General features: G+C 43.1%; 1 protein-coding gene across 9 annotated transcripts in view; it reads left to right on the top strand.

Moving 5' to 3' along the window:
* The window catches only part of KHDRBS3 (KH RNA binding domain containing, signal transduction associated 3), a 186,438-nt gene that overhangs the window by 794 nt on the left and 159,208 nt on the right, over positions 1-26,436 (top strand). The gene's annotated exons all lie outside the window — the stretch shown is intronic.

The raw sequence follows: 26,436 nt of genomic DNA, 5'->3' as shown, positions 1-26,436 counted from the left end.
CTTGAAGGAAACCTTTGGGGCCTCGAGGATACCCAAGGGAAACTTATGAGTGGGGGACGGCGAACATCTGGGGGCTTCGTCAGGGCGGGGTTGAATGATCTCATTGGAGGGGGAGAGTGGGGCGGGGGACTCGGGGAACTAGTGCGTTTGGCTTGTCTGGAGGGAAGGAACTGGAGCAAGCTGGAGGGAAATGGAAGGATTTGAGGGGATCGAATGCAGAAGAGGTGAAGGGAGCAGGTGCTTGGATTGTTGGTGAAGTTTGAGGACCTTTGGAGGAGGTTTGGGGTCAGACCTCAAGCACTTTGGAGGAACAGGGCCAGCGGTCCCAGTGGCAGAGACCCGTCTCCTGTCGCATCCCCTCTTTGTCCCGGGTCCAGGCTCTAGCCGCCCTCCCTGGGGGTGGGCAGCTCATGCCAAGCCTTGCAGGCTGGCCCTCGAGGGCCATTAGGGGAGAAGAGGCCCACACCGGAGCCCGCTTCTTGGCTTGCCGGTCCTCTCTTTGGGAGGCTCTGGCTGGGCCGCCCTCCTTGGGGGCTGGCTGGGGATTCGGAACGCCGGCCGCGGAGCCTCTGCTGCCTGTGCCATCTTATCACTACTCCGGCCAGCTCAGGGTGTGAGCAGCCCTGGGGAATGCAGGCCACGGGGTGCAGGGGGTACAGGAGGCGTTCGGGCCCAGGACAGTGTTCGCAGGCTTGTTCCTCCTCAGGCTTCCTGAGTAATCTTCTGGGATGGACGGTAAATTAAGCCTGCCTTCCCGGGACCAGCCCTTTATTCCTCCTGGATCTGGAATACGTGTCTCAGAGAAAGCTGGGTTTGGGAGCCGCTGGTCTGCTGTTTCTCTGGGTGATGGCAGAAACATTATCTGGTCGGATCTGTTACCTTTTGCCTGACTCACTCACTGCGCCTTGACAGTCTGTGCTTCCTCACTTAGGCGGGTCTGCTGGTCTTAATGCTGGCCCTGGCTCTTTTATTGTTGGAAGTGAAAGATGAGGCAGACATATTCTGCTTGTGTATAGATATCTATATTTTAAAACAGCGACCTCCAGTATTTGCGTGTTGCAACCAGTTCTTCCGAGTAGGGTGTGCGTGTTGCTGGCTGAGGGTGGTGGTGCAGACTCACTGTCTCCAAGAATTTCAGCTTGATATTTAATTTGTTGAATGGAGACTGGTTCACAGAGCTTCCCCATTTTATTTTAATTGTAAGCTTATTTTTATTTCTTTAATAACATGGGCTTGTGAAGAAGTAATGGGCATGCATTAAAGTAAGAGAATTTTAAGTTTTATTGCCGTGCTCTTCCGAACAGCCCTACAGTTAGGTTTGTACTCCTTGCTCTTTGTGATTTACATATATCTTTTGTTGCCTGCTGGGCTGTCATCTCTTTGAAAGATATTTCTTTGTACATTGTGTGAGATCACCGGCGTTAGAAATATTCTGGATTGTAGAATGAGTGCACTTTTCTTAATAAAGAAGCTGAATCAAAGTTACGTTGTACTCAATTAAGGAAGCAGTTTAACAAGAGTGTAGTAAGTTATTTTATTTTAAAAGTCAGAATTATTTTTCTGTGTCAGGTTGCTGCAGTACATTCATTCTCATACATTCAAAATTCTTTTGGTTTCTGAGTTTGTACCTGTGGTAACTGCCTCCAGTTATTTGAAACAGATCTTGGACAGTGTTGCCATTTAGTGGTTTTTTTAAGACCTTAAACCGGATTACCTTACTTTTCCATCAAAAATGTAGTTCTTGTAAGAAGTACGCTTCTCACACTGAACAGTTATGTGGAGGAAGAAAGAGATACTGCTCAGGTGCTCTTATTACTGTTAATTTAGATTATTTCAGACTAAAATGTTTCCCCCTTAAATCACAGGCTGGTGTCTGGAATGCAGAACCCTGTCATTTAAAATATTAATTACTCTCTGTTACGTAACTTCAGAATTACAAGTGCATTGCTAAAACGGTGTCTTAAATCTGAATTGGCTGTTAGGAAATTGATTTTAAATCTGATAATCATCTTGTGAGTGGCTGTTGAGAGCATTTTTATTCTTTTTTACCTGTATTTTTGACTGTTTGCATCTAAAGGAGGCCCTGGTTTTTCAGATGTTGTTCTGAATCTCGATGCTGGAATCCAGATTCGGACACTAACTTGTACAGTGTTGATGAGTCAGCAGTGCACACCTCTGCTTTATTATGGAGTGACGTGTAACAGATAGACATGATGGTTAACATCTCCAAATGCTAACAGGACCTTTGTGTGCATAGTGTTCTAAAGCTTCTGAGGCTCTTTCAGGCACATGCTGTCTACTTGTGTTCTCCCACTTGCACGCTGGTGAGGCAGCCTTTGATGTCTCCATTTTTCAGGGGAGGGAGCTGAGGACCTCAGCTATGGGAGCTCGTAGGTAACTGAGATAGGTTAATCTGAACTCAGGTGTTTGGTCTCATAAGGCCCTTGTTCTCCCTACTTATATGCCTTCCTCAAAAGATGGCTCTGAAACACTTCACACATGCTAATTTACCTGCAGAAATCGATATAACTAATATGCTTGTTTCCTGTCGACTCCTGTCGGCTTCCTGTTGATTTTGTTAAAAAGTTTGTTTCTGTGCTTGTCTAGTGATCTTCTTTGAAGAAACAAACATTCACGGTAGATTTATCCTACAGGATTTTAGTGCTCAGGTTAAGGGGCATTTTTGAATTAAAGCTCTCTGGAGACCAATATATGATTTCAGTAATCAACACACTATGATAATGAAACAGTTGATAAATGAGGTGTGGTCATTCTTTAAAAAAATTCAGCATTTGTAAACATGTTCAACTTCCTAGCGGAATTACTTTTTTTTCCTAATAATGCTTAAGTAAGAACTTGAGCTGGGATCACATCAAGATGTGTGCTTCTCTGCTAACATAGGTTGGCTTTTACACTTTCCAGGCTTGTGTTTCGTAGCGGACATTAGTTCCTGACTTTTATTTCTGTTTTCTCAGGATAACTGATTTTCCTTCCCCCCACCCCTCGAATATCGAATGCTTTTGTTTCTTTGCCAATAGTAATGGGTAATGTTTACTTGATGTTAAACCGAATCAAATAAAATAGACTTTTTTAAATCGCCTCTCTGCCTCCTCCCAAACACCACTGCCTATAGAGTGAGTTGGCATTGCAGTTTCTTGCCCAGGAGGTTAATTGGAGATGAAAGTAGCATTGCATGTTTAATATTATATTTGCTAGTAGGGGGTGTGCTGACTCTTACTAAAAATCATCTTCAGAAATGTCTTACGCTTATAATTTAATCCAGTTCTCTGGTATTGCTTTGGATGTTTTTCAGTCCAAGCCAAGTAACCATTAAATAAGATTACATAACCCTGTATTTTTAATTATCTGATGTAATATATGGATTGGTGGCTGGTTCACTGCCAAGTTATATTTAGTGGTTGGTTACAAGAGGAAGTGGAGCAAAGGATTCCAAATTATGGTGGTCTATTCATGTCGAGATAAATAAGTGTTTTTCGTATTACATAAATGTCTCTAATAATAAAGGACTCTTAGCATTACACAGGATATGTGTGAGGGGTAAACATGTATAAAGGAAGGATCATTATTTTGCCTTAAGTGCATCTCTTTGTTCAACAAAACTCAATGGCTTAAGAGTTTCATTTTGGGGGATCCTTTTTGTAAATGTTTTTGATCGCTTGCGTGTTGTCAGGCATTTAAAGTAAGAGAGAAGAATGAGAATGAAAATTACAGAGTTATATTTAGCTGTGGTGCCTTCATGCCATAGTGTGTGATTCTCTGCTTCATCCAGAGAAGGATGTGGTTACTTACGTTTTTAATAGTTTTTCTTAGGGTTATCAGGTTTTGTTTTTTGTAAGAAAATGGATGCATGACTCACATTTTTAGATAAACCATTTTGAATTTTTTATAGTGTGTTATGATTCAAAGGGATCCAGTGACTGTCAGTTACTGTGTTTTGGTATCTGGACGTTAGTAGCAGGTTTATTGAGAACCTGCCACGCGGGGCATTTGTGCTGGTCCTGAAGGTGGAGAGGGAAAAAGAGTCTCTGCTCTTGAGGAACGTCGGCTCTCTCTGCATTAGATTGAGAGTGAGTTTTAAGTTTATAGATGCCCTCTCCTTTCCTAAGGAATGTCTTATTAGCCTTCAGCTATTCTTTTGAAATATTTAGTGACAGGCAGTTTAGATTTAACTCTCAGTCTAGGAACATTTTCGAGGTGCTTCTCTGTGCCCGGTTAGGTCTATAATCTCAATACTGGGAACAGCCCAGAAATGTAGAGGCTATTAGCCTAATATTTCACTTGTAGAAACCAAGACTCCAACAATAAAGTTGAGTCACCCAGAGTGACATACTTATACAATGTCCAGGTGGAGGTTCAAGCTTTGTTCTTCTCCAAGCCCATTGTTCTTTACCGTATCACACTGAGCCTTGGACGTATAAAGGGTCAGGTTCTGATGGTACAGTTAGTAATGACAGAAGGGGGATTCAAACTCTGGCCTCTTAGACGCAGTTTGTTCTTTTCTCCCTAGCCTGTGCCGGAATTGAAAGATGGGTTATGTAGCATCTGTTGTTATACTTTATCCTTCCGATTTCTGCTGTAGGTATCTCCTCTGACCACTTACCTCCCCCACCAAATGGGTTAGAGTGCCTATTTTCTGGTCCCGAAGCAGCCACTGCCTAAGTCTCTGATGGGGTCATAGTCATCACACTGTACTGACTGGATCTCTTTGTCTTCCCTGGGAGAGTGTGGGGTGCTTGGGAGGCAGGGCTTGGTCTTGCACGTCTTTGTGTCTTCAGCACCTCATATAATTCTTGGTACGTATCCCTGGCAAACTCTAGTCTTCGTCTCAGTGTTGTGTTTTAATTCTCATAACGGTAGAAGTGTTAGAAAGTATATTTGGAGTTTGGCAGTCACTAAAGGCTTGACTCTTTACTACTTCAGAGCCCCTGAGTCGGCGGTAGGAGGAGGTCGCCAGCAGCTCTGCAGACAGAAATGAAGGGAAGTTCTAAGTGAAATGCAGCGTTAAACAAGCAGAAGAACATCCCAGGGCTCTGTGCAAGTGGTGGCACAGTAGGGGTCCTTCTCAGGAGGTAATGAGAAGATGTTATCAGATCTGCTTTGAATCAGATGCTTATTTACTTTTATTCTTTCTTGAGGAACTTGTTAGCCAGTGCACTGTAATACAATTAGCTCTCCTTCCCTAAACTCCTAATGAGATTTCTTATGGCAGGATTGAACCAGAAATTTGGAGGCCCTCGTCACTTGCCGAATAAGCCTTCTTACCTGAAGGAGTTAATCTTCAATCTCAGATGCCAGATAGACACCCAAAGCCCAAGGAGCAATTGGGGTCACAGATGCAATGCCAGCAGCAACTTGGACGTCACAAGACCCTTTGCTTGTTGTCATGGCTCCCCCTGAGTGGAGATAGAATGGTTTTCATGTTTCATCAGAAAATAGAAGTAGCGTGTTCCTTAGCTTTGGAATAATGATTATAATAAAAGCTGCCAAATCAAGGGCCTCTGTGCCAGGTGCTTCCTGTGCATTGTCTCTGATCCCCACAAGATCTTGCAAGGTAGGTGGTTTTATCCCCTGCCCACTTCCTTTATTTTTTCCAGTGAGGCATCTGAGGCTCAAAAGGGTAAAGTAACTTGCCCAGTCTAGGTGTGCAGCTTTAAGTAGTCAGGCTGAACTTTTAAATCAAGTCTGCAGTGTTTTGATCGGATACTTTAAGAGGCAGAGGGGTGGAACCCAACATTGTTGTTTGTTTTTAAATAAGAGTTTCATTGTAGTAGAAGCCAGTTCGGAATTTCCATTTGTGATGATGAATTTTTAAAAGAGGTTCCTGAAAATGTGTTTTACCAAAAAAGGCAAGCTCCTTTTTTTTCTGTGTTCTCCGGCAGTACTTTTCAGTGTTCAGTAAGCATTCAAGGTAAGGATTTTTAATTATGTATATGTCAGTAGTCAAGGAGGGAATGGAAAACTTCCTGTATTGAAAATTAATCAAGCGTCTCTTGATAAAGTTCAGTCTCTCTTGAGGGAATCTCTCAGAGACACAGGGCTCTTTGTATTGGTATTTTAATACTCTATCACAGACACAATTGGTATGATATCAGGGATTTATAGTCAGTTTATGGTATGTTTAAAAATTCTCCATCTTCTAAAAATAGGTCCATAAAAGGAAAAAAGAAGTGCTAGAACATACAAGAAGATATTCCTGCAGATAATGGTTTTGGCCTTCTGAAGGGGAGTGGTGTTTGAATATACTTGATTGCAATTGTTAATAATCATAGTTACTGTTAATCAAGAACCTTTTCTGGATTAGATGCTTTATGTACATTATTTCATTTAATTCTTCTAAGAGTTGTCTTAAAAGAGTAAATCATTTTACCTTATTTTATAGGTGAGAAAACTGAGGGCAGGAAGGTTAAATAATTTGCCTAAGGTCAGACAGGTAACAAGTGGTAAGCCGGGATTCAGATCTGTATCTGCCCACCTCCAGGGCGCTGTACCGCATAGCTTACCTGCGAGCTCCAGGCAGAGGTGGGAGCTTTCGTCGTGGCTGGGTTTTCATGTTGACCCCCCTGGGAAGATCTCTGTCACGCAGCTCTTAAAATGCACTGCCCGGCGTCGGACTGGTCATCCGTGAGCAGAGCTGACTGCACAGAGGGGCAGACAGTGGTGCGAGCACGTGGGGTACGAGCTGTGTGACCATGGGCAGCACGGAATGTCTGGTGGATGCGTTTCCGTGGGGAGCGGCGTTACTTCACAGGGAAGAGCTTCTAAAAGGGCCGCGGGATTATGGGAGGCGACAACTTTCTAGTCTGTGACCCTGTGCCAGTTACTTAACTTCTCGGAGCCTCAGCTTCTCATTTGTAAAGTTGGAGACCTTATACCTGCCTTGTGGGGTGGTTGTGTTAGGCGTGAGGTAAGTACAGTGTCTGACATGCAGTGAGTGCTAGACAGACATTACCTGCTCATTTCAGAGAATTGCCTGAGACAGGTGTGTGCGTACTGGCGGCACTTTGCAGAGTAAAGTATACAATAAGAACTTAATACATAAATTATCCAGTTTCATTCCTCAGGTTAATTTTATGTTTTAGAATGATTTTAGTTTTCCAATCCTGGAGATACTGAAGGGGAAACTCATTCTTTAGGAAGCCTCTTTCATTAGTATCATGTACAAAATTAGCAGCAGCTCTGACTGATTTTTATTATGCTATTCACGACGCAGCACCTGAAGCTTCCATTAACAAATGAGGCTTCCATAAACAGATGTATGACTGCACATCTTAAAACATGTCTGGGCACTCAGCAGCCTCTCTCCACAAGCACAAGGTATCTTGCTCTGAATTGGTAAGCTTTATATTTCCATAATTTTTCACATTTCCATAATTTTTCGCCCATCAGCCCCTGCTGCTATTTTAAGGACTTTAAAAGGTGTTCCTGGCCTATTATTGATGTTCTTCCTTGGTATGATAAAGAGCATGAGTGTGTGAGAGCACCCTTTTTGATCTCTGTGTTTGATATGAATCTTACACTTGGGGTCACTGTTGGTTCAAGCTCCTATGGAGAAATTGTAATGGAGAGGAGGAGGGAGAAGGGACAGTTTGCATCCTAGTCATTTTTCCTTACTCTCCCCGCTCTACTTCAGTTACTTATGCCACTTGTGCTCTATTCTTCTTCCACTAGATGGCGCTCCACATAGCCAGGTCACCCTCTTCCTCCACACAGGTAGCTTCTCCTGAATCAGTGTTAGTCTTGATCCATCAACAAGCTTGCATTGCTTTTGAAATTCACGTACTGATATTAACCTTTCATATTTCTGACATTTTAAGAGGCATACTCTGTAGCCAGCGCTTGCGAATCATTATGGCCTGTTTCTGTTTTGTTCCTAAGTTGTGCCTGGCACTGCTGCAGGCTCTTTTCCACCCGATACCTCCTTTAATTCTGGGGCCTCGGGAAGTCGTGCGGTGGTTCTCATTCTACAGCTAAAGAAATGGAGGTGAGGGAGATGCATAGCTTGTTCAAGGTCATGCAGCTAACTTACATTATAGGGTTTACTTACATTATAAGGTTTACTTACATTATAAGGTTTACTGTGCCCTAAATAAAAAATATTTCAGAAGCTTTGAATTGAAATTGTTTTTAAGGAAAGTATTAGGGTCGTCTGATTTATGGCTACTGGCCATTGTAATCTGTTTATTTTGTCGGGGAAAATTATAGTCCTGACAGTTATTTGCACTGGAGTATAAAAGTCAAATTCTTTGATATGTGTAAAGAAGCAAGCAGTAGTAACAAAAGCTTTGTCAGCTGGTGTGGAAGTTGCTGCTTCCTCTTGCCTTCCCTTGTCTACTGACTTGAGTGGGCCAAGGGACTTGATCAGTACCAGGAACAAAACCATGGGGAAATTTGGACAAAGCCATGATTCTACTTTTAGTAATTTTAGCAGAGCTGAATACTGGATTGAGTCCATAGGAATTCTGAGGTTTCCTTCACTCCATTCATTTATTTAATATTTGTTGAGTATCTGCACTGCTATATTGAACTGTTTGTTCTGGGCCAGTTACTTCTCTGAGCCTGTGTTCCCCTCTCTGCACGTGTCATTAGGGTGAAATGACAGTGATTATGTATTTGTTTAATTTTACTAAAATTTTTTAAATTAGAATATATTTTTACATCCAATATATGTTATTTTTTCTATCTGAATTTCATACATCAACTCTTGGTCACCTACCAGTGCAGTGGACTATCTGCCAGTAATTTTTTGAGGGCTGGCTTTCTCCTGCCACCTTTTGCCACCCTTGTCCCTTGCTCTCTGGTTGGGTGTGCTCAGCGAACACGAATGCTTAGAAAAATCCCTCTCACCTTTTGTTTGCTTCCTATGTGCAAGCCACAGCTAACTAAAGACTCAGGCGAGTGTGGCTAAGGACATAATTTTAAATCAGACAGACCTGAGTTCACATCTGAGCGCTGTCACTTCTCCTTCTCTGGGCTGTGACTTTGGATACATGGACCCCTCTCAGCCTCAGTTTCTGTGATGGAGAAATGGCGATAAAAAATTAATAAATCCCCTTTGAAGTTTTTTGAGGTTTAAATGAGATACGTGTTAAGAGCTGTTTAGTGTCGTGCCTGACGTTTAGTAAGTACAGGGCGAGTAGCTGCTGTTCCCGCCATCCTCCTCCTCGTCCTCATTTTTTATCAAGGAATTTGTAATCCAACGGGGGAGATAAACATGGGGGGAACAATTTTAAGAGTGTGTTAAGCGCTGTGATAAAAGAAGGCCGCCTCTCTCACTCAGGACCAAGATAGGCTTTATGGAGGAGGCTTTTTCAGAGAGGACTAGCTGGATGCAGACATCGTTGCGAAGGCCGGGCGAAGGACTTGGGCAGGGATGGATAAACTGTCTGACTCCTCCAGGTTATTCATTTCCGTCTCCCATGTTTCCATAACTTCTTCATATTCCTACGTGCCATGGCATGTTGTAGGTATTGATCTGTCTTCTCCTTTCCTCTCCCCCTCCCGTTTTTTTTTTTCCTGGCATTAAAATTTTTATTTCGAAACAACTTTAAACTTACAGAAGAGTTAAAAGAGTAGTGCTAAGAAGCCCTGTATACTCACTTGTCTGGATTCACCAATTGTTTACATTTTCCCACATTGGCTTTGCCATTCTCTCTGTGTCTGTGTATTTTCATGACTCGTTTGAGAGTAAGGTGTGTGTGTTATCTCCCCTTCACCCCTAAATACTTGAGTACCTTGGTGTGTATTTCCTGAGACTAAGGGCTGTCTCTTACATAACTGCAGTTGCAGATAACGCTGATGACAGAAGTTAGTCATCGTTTCGGTACTTTTATTATCTAACCTGCAGTCCATGTGCTCCTCTTGCTGGTTGTTCCCGTTTTGTCTTTTCTAGCAGCGGTCCCCAGCCTTTTTGGTACCAGGGACTGGTTTCGTGAAGACAAGTTTTCCACGGACCTGGGGTGTGGGGGATGGTTTTGGGATGATTCAACCACGTTACATTTACTGTGCACTTTACTTCTATTATTATTACATTGTAATATATAATGAAATAATTATACAGCTCACCATAATGCAGAATCAGTGGGAGCCCTGAGCTTGTTTTCCTGCAACTAGATGGTCCCATTTGGGGGTGATGGGAGACAGTGACACCCGAAGTGTGTTGCTTATGTCCAGTCTACTCTGTAAGATGCAGCTTAACTGTCACTTGCCACTCACTGATAGGAGTCTGCAAGCACTTGATTTATTATGGTCTCTGTGCTGTCAAACGTCTCTGCTAATGATCATCTGTATTTGCAGCCACTCGGCTCCACCTCAGATCATCAGGCATTAGATAGATTCTCATAAGGAGCGAGCAGCCTAGATCCCTCACATGCGCAGTTCACAGTGGGGTCTCTCTCCTATGAGAGTCTAATGCTGCTGCTGACCTGACAGGAGGCGGAGCTCAGGCGATAATGTAAGTGATGGGGAGCGGCTGTAAATACAGATGGAGCTTCACTCGTTCGCCCGCCGCTCACCTCCTGCTGTGCAGCCAGGTTCCTAACAGGCCATGGACCGCTCCTGGTCCGTGGCCCGGGGGTTGGGGACCCCTGTTTTATAGGACCCAGTTCAAGACCACACATTGCTTTTAGTTGTCAAGCCTTTTAGCTTCTTAATTTGGAACAGCTCCTCCGCCTTCCGTTGCCTTTTGTGGCATGCACGTTTGAATATTGCACAGGCCAGGACTTTGTGGCATATCTCTCAATTTGGGTTGTCTGATGTTTCCTTAAATTTAGATTCATGTTGTGCACTCTTTAGGCAGGAGTTCCGCTGAGGTGATGGTGTATCCTCCTCAGTACATCGTATCAGGAGGCACACAGGGTCGGTGTCACTTTATCCCGTTATTGAGGACGTGAAGCTTGATCACTGGCGTAGGCGGTGCCAGTTTTCTCCACTGTAAAGTTACCATTTTCCTTTTGTAATTAATTAGTACTTTTGTGGGGAGATGCTTTGAGACTATGTAAATACTCCTTATTAAACTCTCCCTCACAAATTTTAGTATCCATTAATGTTTCTTATCTGAATTATTACCATGATGGTTGTAAAATTGTAATTTTCTAAGTGAGATATTCCATCTACATTTATTGGTTGACATTCTGCTGAAAGGGAACATTTTCATTTTTTTCTTTCCTTCTTTCTTTACCTCTCTCCTTCCCTCCGTCAGCTGTCGGTATACATTCAGGGATTCTTCTTTAATTCAATTGGTTGTAGTCCTTTACTATCACTATATAAGTTGATGCTTAATTCGTTCCAGATTTGGCCATTGGGAGCCCTTTACCCTGACTCCTGGGTCCTATTGACAGGATGGATCCATACATTTTTTGAGTTTTTTCTTTTTTTTTTTATACTTTCTAACAGCATTTTGTTCCAGGCTCATCTTGTACTTGCTCTGCCCCAGCTCTGGAATTGGCCACTTCTTCCAAGGTTCCCTGGTTTCTTTTAGTGTGGAATGGTGTTTAAAAACCACAATCTGGGCTGCTGGCGTGTCGTGGCTTCTAGGCCTTTCACCAGACAGAGCCAGAAAACGGACTTGTTTCTGTAGGTGTATCACCATTGTCTTCATGTTAAACTCTAAGCCTAGGGCTAGCAAACTTCTTCTGTAAAATGCTCAGTAGTAAATATTTTGTGGGCTCTCTGTTCTACTCAACCCTGCTGTTGTAGCAGAAAAGCGGCCGTACACAATATGTAAGTGAGCGAGTGTGGTAGTGTTCTGACAACACTGTTTGTAGAAACAGGCAGTGTGCTGGCTCTGGCCCTGGGCTGTAACCTGCTGCCCTTCCCTGCTCTCAGCTACTAGAGAGTAGGGACCGGGCCTTACCTCCACTTACCAGTGCTGTCCACATACCCGCACAAAGCTCTTTTGATGAACGCATTCATGACTGTTAGCTCTTTGTATCACAGACTATTTATTTCTCTTACAGATCTTTTGGATGTCGATCTCTCGTGACTCGCCAATTTGTTGAGGTCCTTATTTGCAAGATGAGGGTCTTTAAAACATAATATGCACAATATACAAAGTAGTACTGAGAAAAAATAATTTTGTAGAACTCCTGAGGGTGTTTTTCTTGTCATGGTAAAAAAGTTACCTTTTTCTGGATGAAAGCATGTCAAGGCAGAGCCTTCACACGCAGGCGTCAGCACGGGCCCTGCTCTGCTCTGATGTCACGGTCACCCCTGTAGTCTCAGCTGCAAGGCAGAACTCCAGCACCAATCAGGTGGGCGAAAAATCTTGAAATTATACTCCTTTGATTGTCTCAGAGCTGATTTATTTCTTTGCAGTTTTCTTTATGTAATTTATTGCTTGAATTTTTTCCAAAAGAGACTTCATTACAGCAGTGACAAATGGGTTTTATGAGAGAGTGAGCCCTTTCTCAGGAAGACTGTGTCGTTAGGCAAGACCACCTGACTGTGGTCAAGGTGGTGTGGACACTGGGAAGGAAACCACACGCGTCACAGCAGAGAGCAGTGGCGCTGGCATAAAGGTGCGGATTAAATCAGGTTCAGTGTCTCTGATGACTCTAAGTCAATCAGACTTTTAGTTCCGTCAGTTGTAAGCTTGCTGGTGAGCAGTTTTTCTGTTTGTCACCAAACCGTCTCATTGTTTATCAGAAGCAGCACAAAGTTTTGCTCCATCCTTTCTCTAGAATCCGAAAAAGTGGTTTTAAAGTTCTGTGTCTCAGAGCAGTTCACGGTCCTGGTCTGGTGAGAAAGGGGAAGGCGAGCACGTCTCCTTCCCCCTGGGCTTTTGTCTTCCAGGTCCTGAGGTGCCTCATACGATTTTGATTTGCTTAATGAATTTTACTTTTTGTTGTTGTTTTAAGTGTGAAAAGTGCTGTCGAGGAAGTTGTACCTCAGTGATGGACTCTCGGCCAGAGCCCGGGCTCTGTCCACTCTGTGGCTCACGGCCCCTCCCTTAGTGCGCTGAGGCCATCAGTGCGGAGCAGCTGCGGAGCCGGGGCTGCACGCCCTGTTTATGTGGCCTGCGGTGGCGAAGGGGGCAAGGGGGCAGAAACATCCAGGTCATGTAGCTTAACACAGTAATTGGTTATTTTCTGTATTGTACTTTCTTCTAGTTTCCTTTTCACCCCCGTTAGGGCTGTGCTCCTTACCTGCTAAATGGGTGCACTCCTCTTGGTAACAGTAAGCTCTCTGGGCTTAGGTTTCTTCATGTATAAAATGAGCACGAGAGCATCTGTGTCTCGCGCCTGGCAGGTTGCAGGTCCTCACAGTCAGTCCGCTCTGCTCCGGGGCCCTTGGCCAGCAGAGTGCTGCACCTTGTGCCTGTCCCCGTGGAGCCCAGCGTGGGCGGCGGGGACACGGCGCGGAGCCGACCCCTGGACAGTGTGTGCATTCCTGGCTGCCGGTCTTTGTGGTTACCGGGCCCCACGTTCCTTTCCACAAAGGGTGCACGACAGAAAGTAGTGCTGTCGGCTTTGGGAGTCAGCATCCTGGCAGGAATAGCACAGTCTGCTCATCACACTGCAGACTCTCAGACTCTCGGAAACCACTGCCCAGCTTCCAGGGAAAAAAACCCTTACGAGGAGGCCGGTAGGGTGTGTATTTCTCCGCAGCTGTCCCCGCTGGACCCTGGAGGGTGTTCAGTTCTTTTTCATCAAGGATCGAGTTCTTAGGCTGGGCTCGGTGCTGGGACACAGGGCCGGTAATCCTTCATTCCTGCTTAAAGAGTTTTCATTTTCAGCCCAGTGGGGAAGCAGCCAAATTAGAAGACATTTACGTTGTGAGGTGGGGAGCGCTGTACCAAGACGGTCACGCAGGGCTCTGCGGAAGCCCAGGAGCCCCGCGTCGTCCCCGGGGTGGGGGCGGGGTCCTGACGTCGTGGTGGTGGAGGAGGAGGGGGCCGGGCTGCAGCGTGTGCCAGACCGAGGCCACGCTGCGGAGCACAGGCCTGGCTGCCTGGCGTGTGGTCCCTGTGCCCGTCCGCCTCCCCCTCCTCCCCCTCCGTGTTTATTCCCAGTGCCCAGTACAGCCCCTCCTCTTCGCAGCCGTGGTTGTGCTTGTCACACTCTAGATTACAGTGATTTGTTGGGAGTTACTTCTCCCACGAGAGTCCCAGTTCCTTACAGACAGGAGACCTGCCTTCTTAGCTTCAGTTCCTTCTCTAGTGCCGAGCGCAGTGCCTGGGAGATGGTTGGTGCCCAGGAGATGTCTGTAGAACGAAGGGTCAGCTGGTCTCAGTTTCTTCTTCTGTGCATTAGGGCAATGAATTCATTATCTCGGGACGCTTTGGTGAAGGGAAACCGAGAAAGGCTGCTCTCCTTTTTCTTGAGTTTCTGGCCGCTGGTTTTCAGGGGAGATCCTCCATTTCTCAGGCAGGTGTGCCAGGCGTGTACATCCTGGCAGTGTGGGACTCAGTCAGACCTGTGGCGAGTCTCCCTGGGCTGCTTAAGAGTTTCTGGATCTGGGCACCTGCCTTCACCTCTCTAAACACCAGTGCTTTAGTTTGTTAAAACGGGCATGAAACTACCTACGACCCAGACTTCCTGTGAGGTTTCAGTGACAAACACTGAGACTGTGTGTAACCAGACTCAAGGCTTCTGAGCCAGCAGCATCAGACTGGGTGTATCTGTTCACACTGCCTTCTCTGTGGTTCTCTCTCTCCTACTTTTCTCATCCATTTGTAAGGTCCTTTGTGATTATATTGGGCTCGCCTGGATAATCCAGGATGATCTCCCCATTTTAAGGTCAGCTGATCAGGAAACTTGGTTTTCTTTGCAACCACTAATTCTCCTTTGCCTGCAACTTAACATTCTCCGGTTCTGGAAGTCAGGATGTGGGCGTCTTTGGGGAGCCACTGTTGTGTCAAGCACAGAGGGATTGGGGAGGCAGGAGAAACTGATGTTCATCAAGTACCGAGTGTATCTTCAGCCTGGTTTCAGGGATTTTCATATATTAGGACATTATCTCAAATTATACAGCAGAGGTTTTAGAGATGTTAAAATAACTCGTTCGTGTCATGTAATTATTAATAATGAGGTATTTTGTTGAGTTCTTGCTAAGTGTCATACACTGTGTCAGGAGATTTACAGAGCATATTTTTCTCAATTCTCAGTACAGCCTTCTGAGATGAATGACATAAATTCTACTTTATAGGCGAGAAAACAGGCTTTCGTGGAAGTATGATTGGCTCAGTGTCACGTGGCAGGCTTGTAACTGAATGCTTTGGACTTTGTCAGTCTGACTCCCAAGTCCATACTCTTTCTGTTAAGTTACCATGGGTTAAGATAAAAGGGCCTTATGGAGCTGCTTTCTCTTGCATCCCACCTCATATTGAAGTTTTTGTCTGGATAACATTCAGAGTACCTCTTAGGGTATTTGTCAAAGATTATTTGGTGTCACACATCACAGTGACCAGGTAGTTAATTGACTGACTTGACAACTTCTCTTTCCTTTCCTCTCCGCTCCAACTTTTTATCCCTTTGTTAGACCATAACAGCCTTTTGTAAGTATTTATTGAGCTCCTCCTCGGTTACCATTCCTCCCATCGATTTTCCATATTGTTTCATACATTATTTTATTTAATCTTTGCAGCAGCCTTCTACAGATAACTATTAATACTCCTATTTTATAGATAATGAAACAGCCTGACAAAGATTAAAACCAAGCTCTGTTTTGACTCAAAAGCCTGTGCTATAAAAAGGTGTATCTTATTTACAGTTTTTTGCTTCAGTCCTACATATTCAACATGATCACTTGAAATAATTTCATAAAATATGAGGAAAATATAGATAGAAAAAACTAAAAATGACTGATGTAGTAGTAATTAAATAGGTAAAGAATGCCCGAAGAGCACAAGTTTATATATCAAAAGTAGGGCTAAAAAGTGCTTGGTTTATATTGACCCTGATGAGCTCAGTGACGTGGAATAAACTAGGACTTGATTCAGCAGTGTGTTTCAATTAATGTTTGTGGTAGGCCGAAGAGTGGCCCCCAAATATGTCTATATCCTAAGCTTTAGAACTGGTGAATGCTACCTCATATGGCAAAAGAGACTTTATAGATATGATTAAGTTAAGGATCTTGAGATGGAGAAAGTATCCCTGATCATCTGGGTGGGCCCAGTATAACCACACTGGTCCTTATAAGAGGAATGTGGAGGAAGAGTCAGAGTCGGACAGAAGACAGTGTGACAGTGGAAACGGATTGGAGTGATGTGGCCACAAGCCAGAGAATGCTAGCAGCCTCTAGAAGATGGGAAGGACAAGGAAAAGGATTCTCCCTTGGAGTCTCTAGAAGAAATGCTGCCTTTATGTGCCCATTTTAGACTTCTGACTTGCAGGACTATAGTGCAGGGGCCCCCAACCCCCAGGCCGCGGACCTGTAGCGGTCCGCGGCCTGTTAGGAACTGGGCCACACAGCAGGAGGTGGGCAGCAAGCAAGCAAGCAAGCAAGCAAGGCTTCATCTGCCGCTCCCCGTCGCTCTCATTATCGCCTGAACCATCCCCCCTTCCCCCCGCCACTGGTCCGTAGAAAAATTGTCTTCTATGAAACTGGTCCCTGGTGCCAAAATGGTTGGGGACCGCTGCTGTAAGGTAATAATACGTTTATGGTGTTGTTTTAGGCCACTAGGCTTGTAGTAATTTGTTACAGTGGCAATAGGAAACGAATACAATGTCCTTAAATAATTATGAACCGCTTAACAAAGTAATAGTTGGGGACTTCAGTACCCTTGTTTAAATAATGGAGGCAACAACTAGGTAGAAAATTGGTAAGGAAATAGAAGACGTGAACAACACTATAAGTTGACTAGACTTGAGGAACATTTATAGAACATGCAGAAACTACATTTTTCTCAGGTGCACATGGAACATTCTCCAGGACAAACCATATGCTGGTCCATAAAACAAACCTCAGTACATTTTAAAGGATTTAAATCATGTAAAGGATGTTCTCTGACCACAATGAAATGAGATTGGAAATCAATAACAGAGAGAGACTTGGGGAGTTCACAAATATGTGGAAATTAACAGACTCCTAAGTAACCAGTGAGCCAAATTAGAAATCACAAGGGAAATTAGAAAATATTTTGAGATGAAGGAAAATAAAGACACAACATTTCAAAACTTATGGAATGCAGCTAAAGCAGTACTTGGAGACAAACATATAGATATAAACACTTATATTAAAAATGAAGATAAATCTCAAATCAGTTACCTAACCTTCGATCTTAAGACACTGGGAAAAGAAGAGCAAATTAAATCTAAAAGAGGCAGAATGAAGGAAGTAATACAGATTAGAATGGAAATTAATGAAAAAGAGAATAGAAAAACAGTAGAGAAAATCAACAAACCGAAAATTGGTTCTTAGAAATGGACTTGAGGACACAGGGAGGGGGAAGGGTAAGCTGGGACAAAGTGAGAGAGTGGCATGGACATATATACACTACCAAATGTAAAATAGCTAGCTAGTGGGAAACAGCTGCGTAGCACAGGGAGATCAGCTCAGCGCTTTGTGACCACCTAGAGGGGTGGGATAGGGAGGGTGGGAGGGAGACGCAAGAGGGAGGGGATATGGGGATATATGTATACGTATAGCTGATTCACTTTGTTATACAGCAGAAGCTAGCACAACAGTGTAAAGCAATTATACTCCAGTAAAGATGTTAAAAAAAAAAATTGGTTCTTTGAAAAGATAAATGGAATTGCCAAAATTGTAGCTACATTGACTAAAAGAAAGAGAAGACTCATGACAAAAATCAGGGATGAAAAAGGTACATAACTGCTGACTTTACAGAAATGAAAATGTAAGGGAATACTGTGAACAATTGTATACTCATAAATTAGATGACTTAGGTGAAATGGGCAGATTCCTAAAAAGATAACAGACTACTGAAACCGACTCAAGAAATAGAAAATCTGAGTATAATGGTAAAGAGATTGAATTGGTAAAATAAATAACCAAACTACTCAGTAAGAAAAGCTCAGGTCCAGATGGCTTCACTTGTGAATCCTATCAAACATTTAAAACACTAATTAGTACTAATTCTTGACAAACTCTTCCAAAAATTAGAAGAGGAAGGAATATTTACCATTTCATTGTATGAGACCAGTATTACCCTGATTCCAAAAATCAGGCAAAGACATCACAAGAAAACTACAGACCAGTATCTCTTATGAATATAGACACAGAAATCCTCAGTGAAATACTGGCAAACCAAATCCAGTTAGCATATAAGAAGGATACACCTTGATCACATAGGATTTATCCCAGGAATGCAAGGTTGGTTTAGCATCTGAAAATCAATTAATTTCATATCTGTGCCAGTAGAATAAAGGACAGAAACCACATAATCATCTCAGCAGTCACAGTAAAAACATTTCATGGATTCTAACACCCTTTCGTGAGAAAAATGCTCAACAAACTAGGAATAGAAGAGAACTTCCCAAAACCCGATAAAGTGCGATCTGTGAAAAACCCACAGGAGACATCATACTTAATTTTAAAAGACTTTTGCCCTAAATCAGGAATAAGCAAAGATGTCAGCTTTCGCCCCTTGTACTCATCATTGTTCTGGAGGGTTTGGGCAAGAAAATGGAGTAAAACATCCAGATTGGGAAGGAAGAATTACAGTTAACTATTCATAGATGACATGATCTCCTATATAGAAAAGCATAAGGAATCCACTAAAAATCTATTAAAACTAACAAACGAGTTCCTCTCTCCCTTCCCTTTTGTATTTAAAATTGAATGTTTCTTCTGATAATACGTATGGTACATACTTTACTGGACTATCAGTTTCACGAGGCCAGGATTCATATCTGTTTTGTAGACCATTGTGTACCTAGCACCTGCACACATGCCTTGTCCATAGAAAGTGTTCTTTACATACTTGATAAATGAATGCTTGGAAAAAATAGAAAGTATAAAAAATAAAAGACAGTTGTACTCACCATAAACCAACCATTTGGAGATAGTCATTGTTAATATTTTAGACAGTTGACTTCTCCATAGAAAATTTCATAATTTCATTTTTTTAGCTTAATTTTTTTTTTTTTAGTGCTGGATCTTTATTTTTATTTATTTTTAACATCTTTATTGGAGTATAATTGCTTTACAATGGTGTGTTAGTTTCTGCTTTATAACAAAGTGAATCAGTTATACATATACATATGTTCCCATATCTCTACCCTCTTGCATCTCCCTCCCTCCCACCCACCCTATCCTACCCCTCTAAGGTGGTCACAAAGCACCGAGCTGATCTCCCTGTGCTGTGCGGCTGCTTCCCACTAGCTATCTATTTTACGTTTGGTAGTGTATATATGTCCATGCCACTCTCTCACTTTGTCACAGTTTACCCTTCCCCCTCCCCCATATCCTCAAGTCCGTTCTCCAGTAGGTCTGTGTCTTTATTCCTGTCTTACACCTAGGTTCTTCATGACATTTGTTTTCTTAAATTCCATATATATGTGTTAGCATACGGTATTTGTCTTTCTCTTTCTGACTTACTTCACTCTGTAGGACAGACTCTAGGTCTATCCACCTCATTACAAATAGCTCAATTTCGTTTCTTTTTATGGCTGAGTAATATTCCATTGTATATATGTGCCACATCTTCTTTATCCATTCATCCGATGATGGACACGTAGGTTGCTTCCGTGTCCTGGCTATTGTAAATAGAGCTGCAATGAACACTGTGGCACATGACTCTTTTTGAATTATGGTTTTCTCAGGCTATATGCCCAGTAGTGGGATTGCCTGGTCATATGGTAGTTCTATTTGTAGTTTTTTAAGGAACCTCCATACTGTTCTCCATAGTGGCTGTACCAATTCACATTCCCACAAGCAGTGCAGGAGTGTTCCCTTTTCTCCACACCCTCGCCAGCATTTATTGTTTCTAGATTTTTTGATGATGGCCATTCTGACTGGTGTGAGATGATATCTCATTGTAGTTTTGATTTGCATTTCTCTAATGATTAATGATGTTGAGCATCCTTTCATGTGTTTGTTGGCAGTCTGTATATCTTCTTTGGAGAAATGCCTATTTAGGTCTTCTGCCCATTTTTGGATTGGGTTGTTTGTTTTTTTATTATTGAGCTGCATGAGCTGCTTGTAAATCTTGGAGATTAATCCTTTGTCAGTTGCTTCATTTGCAAATATTTTCTCCCATTTAGCTTAATGTTTTGTTATCATTTTCTTAGATCATCAGAATGTTGGAAATACTGCTTTTCATGGCTTAGTAGCACTCCATGGTATGTATGTCATCCTGTACTTAGCTGATTCCTCACTAATGAGCATTTCCAACTCTTTGAATTATTGGTAATTCTGATTCGTCTCTTCTGTGTCCTTACATTCTGTACATTGCTGCCCTTACCTAGGTCTCTGCAAGAGCCTGAATTTGTTCCTTACCACTAGTGTTCTTCTCTCTTTCAAGATATGCGTTTTAAAAAGAAGCAGTACAAAATGCAAATCTTTTTAAACATGCAAATCCAATAAAGTCATTCCTTTATTTAAAGTTTTCACTAGTATATCATATCCTCAAGGTAACTTGTATCCTCAAGATCTTTCTCAGGATGGTGTTCGCTCTCCTACTTGCCTCTCCAGTCTCGTATCTGTCAGTCCCCTCTTTGATCCTGAGGTTACAGTGATGCTGGGTTTCTTGTCTGATTCATGAAAGCCAGTTGTTCTTTTCTGTAAGGCCTTTTGTTTGCTCTTCCGTTCTGTTTTGTGTAACACAAATGCCCTCCTCCCCCCTTATGTGCTTAATCCATTTATGTTCTTAGGGATTCAACTCAGGTGTCACCACCCAGAAGAAACCAATTTGCTACCCACTCTCAATTTTGGATTGGGTACCCCCTTCTGTTCTCATCTTTTAGAGCGCTCTGCGTAACTCTGTCATAGCCTTTATCACCCTGGATTGTCATCTCCTTATGTCTCCCCTTAATAGGGTAAGCTCCTTGAAGGCAGGGGCTGTATCCACTGTGCCTGGAACACAACAGGGACTCAGTGAATGCTGCAGGGAACCTCTTTGCACATCAGTGTGCACTGGCCATTCAGATAATTTCTTTAGGATAGCCTCCCACAAGTTTAATAACTAGGTCAGAGTTCATCAACATTGACAACCCTCGTTGTCAAATTGATTTATAGGTGAGATGTACCAGTTAAACTTTCTGCCAGTAGTGTTTGTGAATATACTTAAATGGGACCTTCTGAATCCTATTTTGAGGTAAGATATGTTGGATAGTTTGTGTTGTTTCTGCTTAGGCATGGTTGTTTAGGGAGATACTAAGTAGAAAGTGTTATTTGGCAGGCTCTCAGCCTGTCACCTTTTATGAGTAATTGGTAACGGGGGCATAATGTACTAAACTGGAAAGCTGGGTATTTGGTTTTCCATTTCCCATTCTGCTGTATGGTTGCCTTTCAGATGTAATTTGTTGCTCCTTGATATTGTAGACAGGCAGAGAGCTTTCTTTGACACTCAGTGTAATGATCAAAACAGTAATAGGCACACTGCCAGGATTAATGCTTTTTCAGAATTTGGAGAAACTCTTGGAGAAGCACTTTTGTCTGATCTCCCTATGGTTTTTCAGAGTTACAAAAAAGTGTTATGGTATCATTGAGTATTATATTAATATATAGGTTCAGAACTGCTGGTTGGGCTGATGAACTTACAGTGGCTAGAAGTTGTCCATAGGGCAGAGAGAAAAATAATTAGCAATGATGTATATAGCGTTTGGATTTGCATCTGATAAAATCCACAATAGAATTACAAAGCATTTCACAGTGCTGCTTTGGGAAATAGGAAATGGTTAGGTCTGTAAGGGTTAATACTAGAGAAAAGGGGTGGTGGAACTGAGCTCTTGGTTACCAGACCAGTTTGTGGAAGAATCTTCTCTATCAGTTATATGTCCATTGTCCGTATACCTCCATAGTCCCCAGTGTAACCGGTGCCGTCTTTTTTCTCCTTCACTATTTCTTTCTCTAAGTTTTTGATCGGGTGTTTGTGTGTTGGGATGGGTGGGAAGTGGCTGTAGGGCCTGGGAAAAGCTTGCTATGTGAGATTCCGATTTCACTGTTTGAGTAAGTAGTCTGACGCACAGCAGATGGGCTCTGGGCCAGCTATTAGCCGCGAGGATGTGGGCAGGTATATTCCCTGCAGCACTGCCCTCCTCTGTGAAAGGGGTAAACACCACCCAGCCAGCCGAGTTGTCACAAGATGTGTGTGAAGATCGGGGAGGGAAACCAACTATTCGTGAGGGGTCTAACCAGTGCCTGGCACATAGCAGGTGCCCAGCCAGCGTTTAGTTTATTCCCTTCTTTCTCATGAGGCTTTTCCCATCAGAACATCCAGAAAAGAACCCAGTGCATTAAACAATAGGTGTTGCTTTGTGACTGTTCTTGTGCTTATCCCTGGGGATGACAGCATTTTTCCTTCTCCCGTAGCATTCCTAGACATCAAGTCTCTTTCGTCCCTTTGCTTCTCTGTCTCCCTCTCTCTGTAAGTCAGTCCATTAAAAAAAAAAAGGTCAAGACTATTGGGTTTTCCCTATTGAAACATTGTATTTACTAATCAAATCCTCTTTGCGCCTGGCTCATGTTTGAAAGTTGCTGATTATATTTTATGGACTCTTTTTTTTTTTTCCACATTAAACATGTGGCACAGTGGTCAGACCTGTCTGAAAACGTCATCTTCTCAATCCAGTAATGATTATATTATAGTTGCATTGTTGCACAGCACGCAGCCCGAAGATGATGGATTGTGGCGAGGAAACACATGCGGCTGCCGTTAGCGCGTGTGCTGTGGTTTGCAGCTGCCCACACTGGCTCCTAAGTGCTGTCACGTTGTGGCTAGTGCGGCGTTGTCATGGCAGTGGTGAGGGGAAGTGGGGGGCATTTTCTGTACTTTAGAATCTTTGAAGCTAATTAATCTTTGGAACTAAAAGGTATAAAGTATGTGAATCAGATTCATACTCTGAAGTTACATGATTCTGTCCCTCGCCATTATCAGGGCACCGTGCCATGAGGCCGTCGTGTCCAGGCGCCTGGCGCTGCCTCGCCCAGAGCCCTCTGCTCGCCCACTGGCTCCTGCGGGGCCGCGCTCACTTTCCCACATCCAGACCTTGGAGCGCTGGGGTCCAGTCGGGACCTGCCCATTCTCGTCCCTGGCCAGGGTTGTGAGGACTCTGTTTCTGGGCCAGCACAGGACATTTTAGATATATTACAGAGCACAAATGTACAATTCCAATCTGTTTGGATGTGAGATGACTGTGAATGTCCAGTATTTTGGAAGACAGGCGTGGATTGTGACTGAGAATGAGGCCTCTAGAATCAGATGGCTTAGGTTTAAGTCTGTCTTGTCACTCCTACTTGCTGGCTCTATGCCTGGGGAAAGTAATTCAACCCTTCAGCACCTCAGTTTCCTCAGTGAGGTGAAATGTGGAATACTGTAAAAATTCTGCCTTAAAGGACCGTTGTGAAGGTAGGCTAACATACGTAAAGCTTTCATTACATGGTAGGTGGTAACATTCAATTAATGTCAGCTGCTATTATTATTATTTTTACAATTTGTATTTGTCCAGCCCTGAGCTAACTGCTGGGGAGGTGACGATGAATAAGAAAGAAGGAGCTACCGTCTACTAGAATATGCACAGCGTGATAAAAGCTGTGCACAGAAATACCCTCCCCCCATCCCAGTTATCTTCCTCACTTAGTTCACTTCTCTTCAGAGCCCTCCTTTACCTTCTGGCAACTGATACATTTACGATCTGTCTCTCCCTCCTAGAGTGTAAACTTGTAAACAGCATGTTGCCTACTTGTGGCTGTATCCTCAGCACCTGTAATGGTGAGTGACACATAGTGGGTATTCAGTAAAAGATACGGGATGAATGAATGCCAAAAGTGCCCTGGGAGCCCTGATGAGAAAGCAGTGCATTAGTACAGATGGGACAAGGAAAACTACAGAGATGATTCTTTTTATGTTGGGCGTTGAAGGGCGAGCAAGAGTTTGCCAGCTGTCTACAGGTACTGCAGAGAAGGGCATTGCAGCCAGAAGAGCAGAGGTTTAAAGATAGGAAAGTCTCTGGTGTGTTAATGAGAGGAATGACTCACACCTGTTGTCACATCGGATGCTCTGATGGGTAGTTTGCATGGAGATTATAGGAATTCATTTTCTGTTTGGTTACTTAGTTTTCAATACTAAACTCTTCCTTTGCTTATTGTAGGAAATTGTTTGTGTAAGATTTCATATGGTAGCTTCATCTTTTTGGGTGAAGTAATTTCTAGAATATTAGCTATTCCTTAGTGATATAATGGAGCACAAATAGGACGAAGTGATGCTGGTAAAGGTCATGGAGATGATGACGACGGCGTTTGCAGGTCACTTTACAGTGCTTCTACCAAAGACTTGTACGTGTTACTTCACTAAGCCTCTCGATAGCACAATGAGGTGTGCAAGATTGAGTAGCATCCTTGATCTGTATATTTTTTTCATTTGCCTAGGCCTTTGAAATACATCCTTTTATTATTACCAGAGGCCTTAGCTCCTGAGTGCTACGTGTTGTCTTTGCTTCACCTTTGCAGTCCTGGACCCGGGCCCCCGGGGGTAAAGAGCAACGTGTCCCAGAAGCCTGGTCCATGTGCTCCATTTGGTGTCGCCCTAAGCTTTCCAAGGGTGGGGATGCTCATGGTCCCGAGGGACTCCAGGGCTCATTGCCAGCATGTGGACCTTGAGTGTGAGAAGCAAGGCAAAAGAAGAGGTCAGTGAGACTGTGGCTGATGAGCCCAAGTCCCTCTCCAGTACCATTTATAATCCTTAATTTTTCTCTCCAGAGGCATCATCCCTTCCACAGAATGTGAGCTTTGTGAAGGCAGGGTCTTTGTTATTCACTCCTGATGCCGAACAGTCAAAGCAGTGCTCGGTACATAGAAAATGCTCAGTAAACATTTTGGATGGATGAATAGTAAATGGGCGGTGGCCTCGTATTGTCTACCAGAAGTCCGTTTTGTTCCTGGCCCTTGTCTGAGCTCCTGTTCGTGGGTCAAGGGGAGATTGGGGAAGTCTAGACTCCTCCCACAAATTAGAGGTTTGTTAGTAGTCAGGGCGGATGTTACCTCCATTTTCTGAGTGACAAGAGGGAGGCTTAGAGAGGTTAAATAACTTGCCTTGGGTTATATGGTAGGCAGGTGGCAGAAACTACTCAAACACAGGTCCCTCCAAAGCAATTGAACGGCTTTCTCAGCTCCATTAGAAAGGAATAGTAATAGTTTATTATATAATATGTGCATATTTAGATATGTATGTCTTGTGTTTTTTCTCCCAGATGTTCCCAGTATATGAGCATATACTCATAATGACAATCATGTTTACCTGTGTAGCAAAACCCATTCTTATACGGTGTGTATTCATTTATAAGTTGGCATGCTTAATTGTGACAGGAATTGATTCGTGGAAATACTGTTATCAGATCTGATCAAACATGAATAGTACTGCACAAAAATACTCATTTTCACGAGCATCTCTGATGAAAGACAGCAGTTTGATTCTTCTCTTTTATGTTCTCTCTTTTTCTAGAAGAGGGTAATTCGAGCTCACCTGTTTGGACAAAATGATTTTTTTCTTCTCTCTGGTATTTTGACCTTGAACCTTTAGACCCATGTAAAACAAATTTTCTTTCAATATTCTTTATGTTTCTCTTTAATTTTTCTCAACATTTAAAATTATTTAAATATTTTTATATAATGTCTGAGTATATTTATCATTTGACATCATTTGTCAGTGGTGGTTAATATATTTAACATTAACACTTAAGGTCCAACAGGGCATGTGATATGTCTCTTTCTGCTCACTGTTGATTTCCTAGCACATAGTGGGCTTCAGATGTTTGTGGAATAAATGACATTTGTGTTATAGAAACAGAAACACCTTAGCATTTCCTCGTTACAGAGCACTTGTCACAGTCCTGATCCCTCCAGATGGGCCCCTTGTGTCTGGGAGAGACTGGGGTTCTTACTTGGAAAAGAGAAGCCATGGATCTGTATCTATACGTGGAGGGAAAGTGCCTTATAATCCAAGGCCAATGACTGTTTTGATGACCCCTCCAGCTCTGAAAAAGGACACGTCTAGCCAGCGTCACTTACTTTTGACATATGTTGTCTACAGTTTGGGTTTGTAGCTTTTTACCGTAGAAAATTGACTACACTTTGTTAAGTGCAGTGTTCTGGTTCAAGAGGTGTTAGGCCTGCCCTTCCTCGCTCCACACCTACATGCATGTCTGATGGTGTAGTGCCCTTCTTGGAGCCCTGTGACCGCAGACAAATGACTTCCCTGCCCTGCTCTGCTTCCTCATCTTTAAAGTGGAGATAGGGGCTTCCCTGGTGGCGCAGTGGTTGAGAGTCCGCCTGCCGATGCAGGGGACGCGGGTTCGTGCC

Source organism: Delphinapterus leucas, chromosome 17, assembly GCF_059928025.1.
Source record: "Delphinapterus leucas isolate spDelLeu-1000000601 "Yukka" chromosome 17, BTC_Dleu_Yukka2, whole genome shotgun sequence".
Taxonomy (NCBI): domain Eukaryota; kingdom Metazoa; phylum Chordata; class Mammalia; order Artiodactyla; family Monodontidae; genus Delphinapterus; species Delphinapterus leucas.
This window is presented reverse-complemented; position numbering and strand designations above follow the sequence as displayed.